We start from the raw sequence: 14,133 nt of genomic DNA, 5'->3' as shown, positions 1-14,133 counted from the left end.
AAGAAAGAAACCTTTATATAGGAACAGTTATAGGAAATCTGGGTAAAATGCAATTGTATTCCTCTAATAGAGTGAGAAAAAGGTTCCTTTGGGGTTTTTTTTGGGGGGGGGGTTGGTCTTTTTAGTTTTTTTTGGGGGGGGGTTTCTTTTTTTGTTTTGAGTTGGAGTCTCACTCCATCGCCCAGGCTGGGGTGCAGGGGCATGCTCACTGCCATGCAGCGGCGACCTGCTGGGCTCCGGCGACCCTTCCACCTCAGCTTTCCAAGTAGCTGGAACTACAGGCGCGTGCTACCTTGCCCAGTTAATTTTTTTGATTTATTGTAGAGACGAGGTCTCACCAATTTGCCCAGCCTGGCCGCAGGCTCAGGCAATTCAATCAACTCGGCATCCCAAAGTGCTGGGATTACAGGCTGAGCCACCAAGCCCGGCCTTGGTTTTTGTTTTGTGTGTGTGTGTTTTTTTTCAACTTAATTCTACATATGTATTTGGCATGGGCACCATCATTAATCTAGTTATTTCATTTATACCCATTGCTTTGTTTTTTGGGTTTTTTTACTGTTTTAAAACTGTAACCTCTTGTTTTTTAAACACTAAAATATATAATAGAGAAAGAAGTCTATAATATTTGGTCCATTCTTTTAGTTCATTTATGATTCTGATATATTAGACCAAATCTGGTTTAAAATGGAAAAATATAAAGATCTTTGTTAAGAAAGTCTTTACTTTCTACATCTTAATCTTTTATTTGATGCTTAAATGGTTTGACATGTAACTGTGATCCATATTCTAATAATAGGTATAGTAAAAACATTTTGCTTTAGCCTTTTTTGGTGTTACTTCCATCTTTAAAAAGATTTAAAAAATCACAAATAAACCAGTCTTCCCCAAAGTGAGGTGCATATACCTCAGGGTTATATGTTCCCAAAATAAGATTCATCGTAGTACAGGAAAGAAATATTAGGACTTCAGCCTACGATAGCCTTTTATATTTCAATTTTCCTATATGTATCTCTTACAATCAACATATTAGAAACATTAAATATAAAACTTATAAATAAATAATTACACATATATTGGGTTTGCATGCTCAAAAATGAAAGAAGTGAAAAGCTTTTCTTTTGAAAAGTTTGGGAACCACTGAGATAGTCAAGAAATTGCCACTTTTTCTTGCCAGCCTTTTTTAATCCTAGAACATGGTGCCATCTGGTGGCATTCTGAGTTAATGCATGCATGATATTCGAGGAGTTCTTTTTTTTTTTTGAGTTGGAGTCTCACTCTGTCGCCTAGACTGGAGGGCAGTGGCCGCTCCCGGCCACCGCAGCCTTGATCTGCTGGGCTCTGGCGATCCTTCTGCCTCAGACTTCCAAGTAGCTGGAACTACAGGCATGCACTACCATGCCCGGCTGATTTTTTGATTTATTGTAGAGATGAGGTCTCACCAAATTGCCCAGGCGGGTCTCGAACCCGCGGGCTCAGGCGATCCACTCACCTCAGCCTCCCAAAGCGCGGGATTACAGGCTGAGCCACCGAGCCAGGCTTCGAGTAGTTCTTATAAGAAAATGCTCCCTGTCATTTAGATAAATATCCAGACAAATAATAACACCCTAAATAAGTGACACACGATTTTAATGAGATCATGAACAACTATGAAAATGGCATTTCTGTTGTTTCCTGCTACTTCTCCTAGACTCTTTCCTTTGTCACCTCCCCTTAAAAGTAGATGCTTCTATAAACCCTGAGTCTTTCTTCTGTGCTTATGTAGACTTTTCTCTCTTCCTGACCTGCTTTCCAATACCATTTGTTTAGAAGAATCCTGTTCTTCCTTTAAAGCTCATCTCATGGCCCACCTCTTCAAATCCTTTCCTGAGCTCACCAACCCGTTAGCTGCCCCACCCTCCATGTGTCACAGGCACCTCCCTTAAACCACTTGTCCCATTGACAACATGAGCTGCTTACATATCCTTCTCCCTATTCTATTAAATTCAAAAGAAGCACTGTCCAGTAGAAAGATAATATGAGCCACAAATGCAAGTCACACACATAACTTTAAATTTTCTAGTAGCCACATGTAAAAAATAAAAAGAAATAGGTAAAATGTCTCTTAATAATATACTATATGTAATACAACATATCCAAAATATTATCATTTTAATATCTAATGTAAAAAACAGTAATTCATAATAAAAAATATCGATTATAAAACAAACAAACAAAAACAGTAATGAAGTATTTTATAGGTGTTATATTGAGTTTTCAAAATCCAGGGTATATTTTCTATCTATAGCACATCTCAGTTGGGACTTGTCACATTTCCAGTGGACAATAGTTATGTATCTAGTGGCCACCATATTGGATAGTGCAGTTCTAAAGGCAGGGTCAGGCATCTCCTTGAACTTAGTAAATGTTCAAGAAATGCTTAATAAAATAAACAGCTTTAAGTTGACAAAGGCCCTAGTTGTTTTCTGGGAAAATCTATCCTCTGTATATCTTGTATTAGTCCTTTATAAATAAACACCGTAAAGAATCTATAAACCAGTCTCCCCTTTTAAGAGAAATAAAGAGAATCTATGGGAATCATCAATTGCCAAATTTTACTTTAACAACTCTTTTTAGAGGTAAATTTCATGCATATGTATTTCAATGTATTTAAATAACAGTCTTGAAATTACCAGTTGTCAGATGTCTAATTATGTACCTGAATGTCTCCTTATAATAGCACCTTTTAAATTACTTTTTAAATGCCTTGACCCACCAGCACAGTGCACCCTCTAAATACAAGGATACTCTGTCTTTCTCTTTCCACATATTCGGTGCTTATCTTTGTGACTGGCACATAACATCTTAAGAATATATATATTTGCTCATTGGGGCAATTTGAGAACATACACATCAATGTATGTTCAATTTTTCTCCGGATTTCTGAGTTGTATGTATTTTGTTTCCCATTCATTCCAAAAACATGGATTTCAGAACTACATGGTAAGTGTTAGAGGCAGACAGGGATATAAAATATGACCCTGCCTTCAAAGAGCACCCTCTCCTCTCATCTAATGCACAAGATTCAAAATGGAATTCCAGCTCAAGACTCTCCTTCTCTGGTAAGCTCTTCCCAGGCCACCCCAACATGCTGTGTTCATAATGAAGACTGAGTTTTATACATGCAGACAGCATTTAGGTCTACCATCCTTTCACACTTGTACTCTCATGTGCTTCCTGACAACCCAGGGAGGCAGGTAGGTCTCATGCTATTTCCCCTTCTTACAGGCTTCCAGAGATTAAATAACTTACCAAAGGTCAAAATCTTAATAAGTAACTGAACCAGAAAAAAAGTTCTGATTCTTAGACCATGTTCACTATTATGGTACCACCTCCAAAGTTTAAGAATACATTTTCCAAGCCAGTTCATCCTTAGTATATTATTTTCTTGTATTTAGAACGAAGTTCTGCATCTTGTTTTTCTTTAATTGGGTCTTATGTGGTTAGTACATGGGAATAAAAGTCAGGCGGCCTCCTTCAGAACTCTGAGTGCTATATCCATGGCCTCAATACAGAATAAATAAGATTGGTGATCTGCAAGAATCTTCTAGACACAATGGCCAGGGCTGACATGGGCTGATGTGCAGGCTGGGCACCATGCAACCTCACAAAGTCCCAAGGCTCACAACTAGCAGGCTCCGGGGTGATCCCCTCCCAGGTCATAGCAGGAAGAACCATCCCAGAAACCAAATCTAGGATCTACCAAGCATGAACAAAGGCTGGATATTACCAAGGCTGCTAAGATGTTTGAAAGAATGTGAGACTGAAGGAGGCAGACCTCAGCCCAATTCAGTCTTCACAAATCAAGAGTAAATGTCTTTGACAGGCCCACGTTCTTTGACTCTCTATACTGTCTCTAATAGACCTAGTTCATGACTTGCAGTCAGTGTTCAATGATTTATTTTCCCTAACAGTGTGTGTGTGTGTCCACAGCTTTGCAAAAGGCGAATTTTATTCAGGTTAATGATAAACAATCACAAAACAAGTACAAGTAACTCTTTCCACGTATAAAGTACTTAGAAAATACTAGGAAAATGCTATTAAACACTTAAATGGCAGGTGATTAGAGAACCATGCACATGTTTTAAAAGTGTACTGCACTTAAGAGAGAGTTTTGTCCAATTTGCAGGCCATATGAATAATCTAAAGTCATCTGAAAAGCTTCTGAGGATGTTTCATTCTAAAAAAAGAGAAAAAACTCAAAAGCTACAGCTTGTGACACAGCTTTAAGTAACCGTGTAATATGATTCAGTGTTAAAAGACATATCTTCTCCACCATACCTGTGACTGTCTGCCTCTTCCTGGTACTCCAGGCATTTTATTGAATTTTCCTTGAACAGCTTGTCAGTGAGGACCCCCTGAAAACACAGAAAAATGTTATCAAACGTTTCCTCACACATGGCTTTTTTTTCTTCAAAAGAGAAAACAAAAAAACAGTGGAAAAGAATAATTGCGTTTTCAGTCGTGGTCATTCAGTTGCAACTTCTGGAGTCAAGGCTGGTTAACTCTTGTTTGCTGACACACAGGACTTATCCAAGTTCACTTTCCACCCACTGCAAAAAACAGCAAGAGCCTCACGGGCTCATTAAGTCTCATTACTTTTCAGACACTGACACAGTGTAATTTGTGAAATGATCAAACTCCACTGAACCCGAGAGTTGAGGCCAGGACACTGGCTCACCCCTTGACTTTTAACTTTCACTTGGTCATGACTTAGTCAAACATGATTTTGAGTCTATCTTTTCAGTTGATGAAAATTAGCTGTATCATCTTAGGAAGAAAAAAAAAGGCTCCGTAATCCACTTAAACTAACTTTCGGTGCTTTTTTTAAGCACACAGTTTCCTGCTAAGCCTTTTAGAGCAGAACTGGGCCACACAGCAGGACGTGAGCAGCGGTTGAGCGGAACTCTGCCTCCTCTTAGATCAACAGAGGAACTCTGAACCCTCTTGTGAACTGGGCATGTGAGGGATCTCGATTATGCCCTCCTTATGAGAACCTAATCCCTGAGGAGCCTGTTTTAGAGGATACAAATAAGATACCGTCCCCGCCTTCAGAGGCATACAGTTTCCTTAGGAAGGCAACATACCTAAAAAATGGGCCGACACAGTGTGAAACAGCAATCTAATGCACTATAGACTGAGAGGCAGTAGTGGGTGGATAAAAGGGCAGATTCTGACCTAGACAGTTTTGATGCAAATCTGGTCTGGTTCTACCATCGGTGACCTCAGGTAAGTTACTTAACCTGTCTGCGCCTCTGTTTTTATCAACCGCAAAACTGAGATAATAACTGTACTTACTTCATCTGACTGTGTGGCGATTAAATGAATTAATAGCCACTTAGAACAATTACTGGTATATAGTAGGTGCTCAGAAAGCAGCCATTATTATTCTATGATTAAGAGCCAGATACATGGAACAGGAAGTGCTTTAGGAGCTCAAATGAAAAAAAAAGTAACTGTGGACTGGTTGACCGATTCTAAAATACAATTTTAGAATAAGGCCTGAAGAGGAAGAGGAATCAAAGGACCAGAGTAGGACATCTTAGAGTGATATGATATTTTTTTCATTGAAAAATAGAGAAGAAGTTGAAAGATACATGATCTGTTGTGGAAGAGCTGGGCACCAGGACAAAGACGGTGGATTTTACCCTTTGGGCCCTAGGAAATCTCTGAGGATTGCTGGTCAGAGTGACAGAATAAGAGCAGTGTCTTTACATGGTTAATTCTGCAGCACTTGGAAATGTTGCATGGAAGGGCAGAGACTCAAGGCAAGGAGGTCATGCATGAGACAATCACCATGATCCAGGTGCAAGAGGATCAGAATAAAACAGAAAAGAATCAGCACAGACACCCTCACGAAAGAATGATCGAGGGGCCTTGGCAACAGATCAGAGATGAAAGAGGGAATTAAAAGACAGTGGGATTGATAAAAAGACTGATGGCGTTAGAACACAAGTTACAAATAGGTAAATCGGAAGACGGCAATTATTCTGGAGCATGCAGCAGGAAACCAGAAATCCATTCTGCACGTAAACATTTTAGGAGAACAGAACAACATCCCAAAAATGTCTCAGAGGACAAATGGAGACATGAAACTGTTGCAAAAAAGAAATCTGGGCTTGAAAAACAGGTTGGGAATCCTCAGATCATGAAAGTGAGAAAAGTGAATGAATTCAGAGTGGAATCAGTAGATGCTCCTTGACATACAACAGGGTTATAACCCGATAAACCCATCATAAGGGGAAAATATCATTAAGTCAAAAATACATTTAATACACCTAACCTAATAAACATCATAGCTTAGCCTGGCCTACTTTGAAGGTGCTCAGAACGCTTACATTAGGCTACCGTTGGGTAAACTCATTTAACACGAAGCCTATTGTATTATAAAGTATTGGCTATCTCATGTAATTTATGGGATACTATGCTGGAAGTGAAAAGCAGAATGGTCGTTTACCTCATGATCCCTGGCTGACTGAGAGCTGTGGTTTGCTGCCCTGCCCAGCATCGTGGAGACTATCCTATCGCCTAGCGCTAGCCCAGGAAAAGGTCAAAACTCAAAATTCAAAGGACAGTGTCTACTGAATGCATATTTCTTCCACAGCCTTGTGAAGTTGAACCATCATGAGTCGGGGACTATCTGAACTAAGAAATGTGCAGTAAAACAAAAAACAAAAAACACAAGAGCAAGCTTCTTCAAGGATTGGGTCTTGGTCTTTTTTTCCTATCACAATGGTAGCGATGGAGAATGGCTCAAAGTGATCAATGATGACAGCTGATGCTGATGTTTTGATCTAAATAACCAAATGTGTGGAGGGAAAAACCCTGTGCTGGAAGTTGGGAGAGCAAGTTCTATAAAATGTGGGTGTGTGTTTAACACAGAAGGGCCTCTCCACCTCTAGAATTCAACATGATCTTGGTCACTTCTAGGTATGTTATGATGAATAACTTTTATTATTCTTTTGGGATTATTTTGATTTTCCAATAACTTCTACTAAGAATGTTTAACTTGTTAAAAGAATGGGGGAAAGTATTCTAGAAGCTTCTAAGACATCTATCTACAGGGATAAGATTTCATTTTAACAACTTTCAAAGAAAATGTAGGTACTATAGATAGCTTGTATATATATTTATAGATACAGGTATATCTGTATCTATATATTTATATATTATAAGTATAAATATATTTGTGAGAAATATATACCTAATTTAGATGCCTAGTCTCTATAAAGTAATTACTACATCTCGCTATCTGCATTTTTTTTCCTCATTTTAAAGATGTGGGGTACTGGACCACCCCTCTGAGTCCCCTCCCACTATGGGAACTTTTCTGTCCTCTCAATGTCATGCTTTTAAAAAAGTAGATGTGGGGTACAATTTAGGGTTAGGTATACAAATGCAGGTACCCTTGTTGATGAGGTGTGCCCCTCCCTCCCCTGGTAGTTTTCCTCAACTGCCAACCCCACCCCCCTCTCCTGGCAGTTTCCGGTTACTGCCAATCCCTTTCTTATAGTATTATGATGGTTGTTCGAGGTCTGCTTATGAGTGAGAACATATGGTACTCTGTTCTTTATTGATAGATCACTGATATGATAGACTCTAAATTCATCCAAGTTGCTGCGAAGTCCATATGTTTGTCCTTCTTTATCACTGTATAATATACCATTGTGTAGATGTACCACATTTTTTAATCCAGTCCAACTTCAGTGAACAGTATGGTTGGTTCTATGTTTTTGTTATTGTGAATAGAGCTGCAACAAATAGGCATGTGCAGGTATCTTTATGGTAGAATGACTTGAGTTCCTCCGGGTATATTTCCAATAGGGGGATTCTTGGGTCAAATGGAAGTTCTCAAAAGAAGATATATGGGCAGCCAACAGACACATGAAAAAGTGCTCAACCTCACTCACCATCAGAGAAATGCAAATCAAAACCACACTGAGATACCACCTAACCCCTGTAAGAATGGCCATCATTAATAAAACAAACAACAACAGATGCTGGTGAGGATTTGGAGAAAAAGGAACACTTCTACATTGCTGGTGGGAATGCAAACCAGTGCAACCTCTATGGAAGACAGTGTGGTGTTTCCAGACATGTCTTAAATTGCATACTCTACATCTGAAGTCCTAGATTTGAGTGAATATTAGCATCCCTGGAAGACCAGTTAAAACCAAAATTGTGGAGCCCTACCTAACCTCAGAGTGTCGAATTCAGCAGGTCTGAGGCAGGCGGGGCCTGAGACTCTGCATTTGTGACTAATTCTCTGAGGCTGTTGATGCTGCTGGTGACCTATCACACTGAGAAGCACTCCAAAGGTCATTTAATAAGTTCTCCCAGTAATAGAATCATCGACATACTCCCAGCTGCATCATTGGCCACACAAAGGGAGAACCAAAGGGTTTTTTTTGGAAGTGGATTATTACTATCATTATTATTTGACAAATTGCCGGATGCTAGCTTCAGCAGGCATTGGTAGTCAGGGTACTTGTTCTCCGTTCTTCTTTTTTCTCTTCAGATGATTTCACTCTGCTTCTGTAACCACTCAGTTTTCAGCAAGGCTCACATTAAACTGCCATTTTCTGAGAACTCTTTCACCTTGTAATTGTCACTTTTGTTGACATTCTTTCTGAAATGATTACCAGGGCTCACATCTTTGAGGAGTTGTGGCCATATTATTGTGAAACTAATGGTGATGATTATGTCTTTGTTAACTAAGTACTATTCATCAGTGGCTGCATTTTTTCTTTGATAGAATTCACCATAATCGGTTCTTTGAAATCAGAATCATTACAAGATTGCAAATGAAAACTATCCTTTTTTTCATTTCCAAAAAATTGTTCTAATAGATATGATATGAATGCTTTTATTTCATTAGACCATTCTGAATGAATAGAACTGCAGCTTTTATTTATTTATTTTTATTTTTATTTTTATTTTTGAGTCGGAGTCCTACTCAATTGCCCAGGCTGGAGAACAGTGACAAGCTCATGGCCATTCCTGCGTCAACCTGCTGGGCTCTGGAAATTCTTCCACCTCAGTTTTCCAAGTAGCCAGAACTACAGACTCGTGCTACCATGCCCGTCTAATTTTTTTAATTTTTTAATTGTGGAGACAAAGTCTCACCTAATTCCCCAGGCTCGTCTCGAACCCACGGGCTCAGGCAATCCACTTGCCTCAGTGTCCCAAAGTGCTGGGATTACAGGCTGAGCCACCGAGCCCAGCCCTGAACTGCAGCTTTTAAATAAAAGTTTTTCTCTATCTTAGACCTGGGTAAGACATTCTCCCCCTAGTAACACTTTCTGTAAGTAGAAGCCATTCTTAAATACTCTGCCCTCTGTCTAGAGCATTCATGTAATGAGGATTCTGATTCTATTTCTTGATGTCTGACTGTTGACAACTTTTAAGGCTCACTCTCCTTCTTTTCCTTGTGTCTCTTCTGGGCAAGCTAATGGAAAACCCCTGCTTTAGCATTGGTGGTAGATTCAGAACATGCAGACCCTTTGCAAGTGAACTCTGATCCTAACCCCATCCTCTATCAACAATAAACATCCAGGCCAGTCTCCTTTCCTTGTTCTTTCAAGCCATTTAGGACCTGCTTGAGAGGCCTGCCCTGCTCTTCCCAGAGAACTCAGTTCTGTCAGCAATAAACTTGTCATAGCCTTGGTATGTGTGTGACACCATCAGTCTCGACATCTGAACCAAACATTGGATGTGGGTCCTTCAGCTTTTGCAGGGTGACCATAACAATTCCCCTGGAGCTTGGAGGTTTTCCCCTTCTCTTTACATGAAAAGGACCTAAGAAAAATCATCCTGTGCAATTACATTAGGTAGAATTAAGTAAAAGTTTGTATATCGAATTTGAGACCTCCTCCCCAGGCTACTAAAAATTGGCTGTAGACATTTAAGGAAGAAGAATAGAGGTAACAACTCTGGAAATTCAAACTAGCCCAAATAGGCAAGTCCTAAGGATATTGATATAGTCAGATAAACTTATAGTGAAGACTTTGAGAACCTTCCCTAGTCACAGGCACAGAGCTTCCAACCAGCTTTTTAATTCCCCACTTAAAAATGAGCAGACAGGATTGCCAGGAATCTGAAGACAGTAGGTCATCTGAAAGACAGAGATAAAAGCAAATAACTGGGGGGAAAAGCAACTTACAGGAGACAGATGCAATGCAGAAAGAAAAACAAGTCTTCAAAAGCATCATTAATATCCTCAAAAGAGATAAAAGAAAATATTGCATCCATTAAGCAAAAATAAGACTATTAAAATACATGCAATGCAAAAAAAGAGTTCTAGGAAATCAAAAATATTTTAGCGCAATATAAAACTCAGTAGAAGGAAGAAGAAATATTCCTGAAAGTAAAATAAAAAGACAAAAAGATGGAAAATGGAAATAAAAAAATAGAAAATTAGAAAAGTCCAATAGATCAAAGATTCCAATACTAGAAAACCCAGAAAGAGAAAATAGAGGAGAAAAAAAAGAGTAAATAATCAAGATAGTAATACAAAATGTTTTTTCATAATTGAAGAAAATTTATTTTCACATTGACAGGGACACAATGTCCTAACATAATAAATGAATATAGACTTCCAAGAAAGCATGCCATTGTTAAATTTCAGAACAATAATAAAGTAGAAAACAGCCTAAAAACTTCAATTTTTTTTTCCTTTCTTTTTTTCTAAAGCAAATTTATTGTCTACTGCTCCTCTTGGAAGTTCACCTTATTTTTTATTTTTTAACAAGTGTAATTAATTTTTTTTTTTTTTTGTAGAGATGAGGTCTTGCCAAGTTGCCCAGTCTGGTCTCAAACCCATGGGCTCAGGCAATCCTCTCACCCTAGCCTCCCAAATTGTGGGATATAGGCGTGATTCACTGTGCCTGGCCTAAAAACTTCAATATTTTTTCTTACAAAAGATCAAGAATCAAGCCAGGCTCCGTGGCTCAGCCTGTAATCCCACGCTTTGGGAGGCTGAGGTGAGTGGATTGCCTGAGCCCACGGGTTCGAGACCCACCTGGGCAACTTGGCGAGACCTCATCTCTACAATAAATCAAAAAATTAGTCGGGCATGGTAGCGCGCGCCTATAGTTCCAGCTACCTGGAAGGCTGAGGCGGAAGGGTCACCGGAGCCCAGAAGGTCGAGGATGCGGTGGCTGGGAGCGGCCATTGCACTCCAGTCTAGGCAACAGAGTGAGACCCTAACTCAAAAAAAAAAGAAAAAAGATCAAGAATCAGAATAGCACTGGACCACTCAACAACTCTAAAATCTAGAAATTAGAATTTTGAGGGAAAAAGATTTCCAACTTAGAATTCAATACCTAAAATATTGACTAAATATCAGAGTAAAATAAAAATATTTTCTGTAAATGTAAGATCCAAAAAATTTTTTTCTTGAATTCCTTTTTCTCAGATAACTACCAAAGCATATGTTCCACTAACACAAAAGAGTAAACTAAGAAACAATAAAACAAGGGAACCAAGAACAAGTAATTTAAGACAATAAAGAAGTATAGGAAATCTGTAGAAAGATGGTACAGGAGGCCAGATGTAGTGACTCACGCCTGTAATCCCAACACTTTGGAAGGCTGAGGCAAGAGCATTGCTTGAGCCCAAGAGCTCAAGACCAGCCCGAGTAACACAGAGAGACCTCATCTGTGTTAAATCAATAAATCAAAAACTTAACCAAGCGTCGTGGTGCACTTGTAGTCCCAGCTACTCTGGAGACCGGGGTGGGAGGACTGCCTGAGCTCAGGAGGTCAAGGTTGCAGTGAGCCATGATCCTACCACTGCACGCCAGGCTGGGTGACAGAGTGAGACAACAACTCAAAAAAAAAAAGAGAAAGAAAGAAAGAAAAAAAAAAGCAGTACAGGCAATTCCCAAGACGACAATTCTGGAGTAGGTCTTGAGAGCACCTAGCAGACTTTAGAATATGTTGAAAGGTTGAATATGTTTGGATTTTTTTTCAAAACAACTAGATTAAACTGAATGAAGTTGATTAAATTTGGACAACTGACACAGAATTTGGGATTGAACTGGTGACAAGATATAAAATAACTAGATAAACAACAATATTAACTCCAAGGAAAATAATGAATTTTACAAGAAAGAAAAAATAATCATAATATACTTCATGGCTTATCTGTAAATTGCATTTTTATAGTTAAAACAATGTTGAATATTGATCTAGCCAAACAGAGAGCAAGAAATAAACATGTAGGATATGTCAAACAAGAAAGTATCAAGAAGAGGTGTCAGGCAATACATTATGACTAAAACTGCAAAAGATTAGTAACAATAAAGTTGTAACGAACAAAATAATGATATAAATATGATTTGTAGAAATATGGAAATAAAATTTTTTAAAGCAGTTTTTTAGCTGACAGTGGTTGCCACAGAGAAGTGGAAATTGGGGGGGATAGGTGGAGTGCTAGTAGAGTGCTGTTTTTTATTAAAATCTCTATATATAGAGTTCCTGAGTTCTTAAACTATGCTCATATGTAGTTTTGATAGTTTACATACAAAGTATTCATACTCCTAAAAATAAATTACCCAATACAGATTATTTTCTTTTTAATATATATACTCTTACCACAAAAAATCTGAAGTGGCAGATCAAAAATCTAGCATAGGTTGGGCACAGTGGCTTATACTTATAATCCCAACACTGTGGGAGGCAGGATGGGAGAAACAGGAAGATTATTTGAGCACAGGAGTTCGAGACCAGCCTTGGCAGCAGAGTGAGACTTCGACTCTACAAAAAAATCAAAAAAATTATCCAGGCATGGTGGTGCACACCTTAGTCGCAGCTACTCAGAAGGCTGAGGTAGAAGGATGGCTTTAACCCAAGAGGTCGAGACTACAGTGAGCCATAAGTGGGCCACTGCAATCTAGCCTGGGCAATAGAGTGAGACCATGACTCAAGAATGAAAGAGTATATAGCAAAAGAGTAAATATGAATATAGAAGAAAATCAAGGGAAAGAAGAAATACGAGTTTCTTACAGAATTATCAAATTCACGGTAGCCTTTTTGTGGCTTTATTTCTTCTTTTGAAAGAAATAAAAACAGAACTACCATGATTTTCTGTGAGATACTTGTTTGGTGTTGCTTTGTTTTTGTGGAAAGGCGATCTCTTTAACTTTTTAAAAAATGTTAAAAAGGTATTATATTTCTACAGCCTGAGAACCAGTGAGCTAGAAAATTGTTTCTGACTCACAATTTTGAGCTGATCTACTTTTCAAAAGTGAATTCATCTTGTTAATGTTCACATATCAACTCTACTTCTCCCAAAGGACAGCCTCACAAAACAGAGGCAGTTATTTTTCCTATAGGCCTCAGGGTGTTTTTAAAATATATGTACATAAGTGGAACGTCTGTGCTAATGCTGTGGATCCCGGGTGTATTTCTGCAAATGGGGATATCTGTGAATCTATTCCTCTGAGAAATAACCACTTTCACATCTGGTGTGCTTTCTGTTTGTCTAAATTATAACTGTAAAAGCCTAGGAAACTGGCAAGGGTTTCTGTTGCAGTTTGTTTTAATAATATTCAAATTACTGTTAGGTACACTATTAGCTCTTAATAGTGTTCCATGTTTTGTATTTTCAGACATTTGCATTTATCAAACTAGAAGCTTCACAAACTCTGCAAACACCCAAGTCAAGAATTTGGAAGAGAAAATTGTCAGGTTTTTTTGGTTCTAAGTTAGATGGTGTTATTTTCTAGCATGTGTATTTCCCTTCGCAAATAGCTATAATTTACCCAAAAGGAAATTCACCAAAATACTCAGGGAAGGTGTTGATTTCTTCATGTGGAATCTGCGTTTTCTAAAAGATGAGCAGATAGGAGGGAATGTCAAGATTCAGCAACCTAGTGGATGGTCGGTGACTCTGACATATGAATCTTTGGATATTGGAGTCTGAGACTGTTGAGAGAGGTCTGGACAGAAGACAGGCATTTGAATTGCCTGCATCATAGACATTGCATTTAAGTAGAGGGGATATATATGGCCACTGAAAACAAGAGAACATAGCGAGGAAAGAAAAGCTCAAAGACTGGAGTTTAAAGATAAGGAGAACTTAAGGTTGAGCGAA

The sequence above is a fragment of the Carlito syrichta genome, unplaced genomic scaffold, assembly GCF_000164805.1.
Source record: "Carlito syrichta isolate Samal-C Ts95f unplaced genomic scaffold, Tarsius_syrichta-2.0.1 Scaffold287310, whole genome shotgun sequence".
NCBI lineage: Eukaryota > Metazoa > Chordata > Mammalia > Primates > Tarsiidae > Carlito > Carlito syrichta.
The sequence above is the reverse complement of the archived record's forward strand: the minus strand, read 5'-3'. Positions refer to the sequence as shown.